We start from the raw sequence: 1,619 nt of genomic DNA, 5'->3' as shown, positions 1-1,619 counted from the left end.
AAAAGAAAAAAAAAAGAAAAAGTGGAGATGCCAAGGATCGACCCTTGGACCTCCAATATGAAGCAAGCCAAGCTAACCATATGGGATAGGAAGTAATGCTTATTAAGGAAAGAGAACAATGCTTGTTAAACCTGAGGGTTAATGAAATCCCATTAAACCCAACGGAGAGGCAGACGTGGGCTTAGGTCGTGGGAGAGTGGGGAGTTGTGGCTTGGCCGCTTCTCTTTATAAACCCCCTCCTCGAGTCATTTTCTTCCTTTTTCCGCTACCTTGGCTATTTCTCTCCTCTTTTCTCTTCTTCCTCGTTTTCCCTGGCCGAAGGTACCGAGGAGTTGGAGTGCAATCGCCAGGCAAGAGGGCTAGAGAATTCAAGGAATATAGCCTTTAGGAATCACGAACGGTAAGTTTCCTTCTCACCTGCAAGGTAATAGCTAAGATAAATTGTGTGTTGTTTAGTTCTGTTTTCTGGTTTAAGATTTTGTAACGACGAGCATTGATAACGATGCCGTTTCTGCATGTTAGTAGGATAAACCATCTGTTGATCGTTAAGTTTAGTTAATGTGCAAACCATTGCTTTAATCTGTTGTTAGATATCATATTAAAAGTTAAAATCATGTTTAATCTGTCGTTAAATATCATGTTTATGATTTAGAACTGTAACTAAGATGTTTAATAGCGGTAAGATATTATTTTGTTTAGGTTCAGAACTGAAATCAAGAACAGCGACGCTGGTAATCGATCGGTTGATCGATTACCAGAGGGTGTAATCGATCACTGGATCGATTACCAGAGGGTGTAATCGATCACTGGATCGATTACACGCTGTAATGAGGAGTGGAAATCGCGACTCTTAATCGATCACCCGATCGATTAAGAGCCGTAATCGATCACCTGATCGATTACGAGGCTGTAATCGATCGGTTGATCGATTACGAAGCCTACTGTGGACGCGTTAAGCCCTGTAATCGATCTTCTGATCGATTAAGCCCTGTAATCGATCGGCTGATCGATTACAGAGGCTACTGTGGCGATAAAATGGAACTTAATCGACCCTGGATTGATTCAAGACCTATCGGTTGATCCCCTGATCGACAAAAAGGGTTATTGATCCACTGTTGGTCGGTTTAAGTTAATGATGCCAAGTTTATGAAGAACGTACAATCAAACCTAAGGTAAAGTTTAAATGATGTTAATCATTATCTTATGTACTACCTTATGATGAAAGGTTTGAACCTACATGCCACGAATGTTCAATGCGAATGAATGAAAGATGTTATGGAACATTCGTGCTATGATGAAAAGAAATGTATAAAAGTATTTTACTTTGAATGAATGGCTGTACCGGAACCCGAAAGGGATTCCAGGGATGGGCTCCATAAGTTGCCCCTAGGTGACCTAAGACCTAGTAAACCGAGTAATCGAGATTTGCTACCTCGTTACTTGGAATGGCGCGTCAAAAGAAATGAATGGGTACAAGCCAGGGATCCCCAAAGATGTTGATGATTATGTTTAACTATTACAATAATAGTTTTCAAAAAGGCAAAAGTTTTCTATGTTGAATATATGAAATGTGAATGTTCAATGTTTGCTTATGCATGTTAGGAAAGAATGATATGCCT

This window comes from Curcuma longa, chromosome 14 (genome assembly GCF_044706935.1).
Source record: "Curcuma longa cultivar G26 ecotype Majalengka, Jawa Barat chromosome 14, ITB_CL_G26_1.1, whole genome shotgun sequence".
NCBI lineage: Eukaryota > Viridiplantae > Streptophyta > Magnoliopsida > Zingiberales > Zingiberaceae > Curcuma > Curcuma longa.
This window is presented reverse-complemented; position numbering follows the sequence as displayed.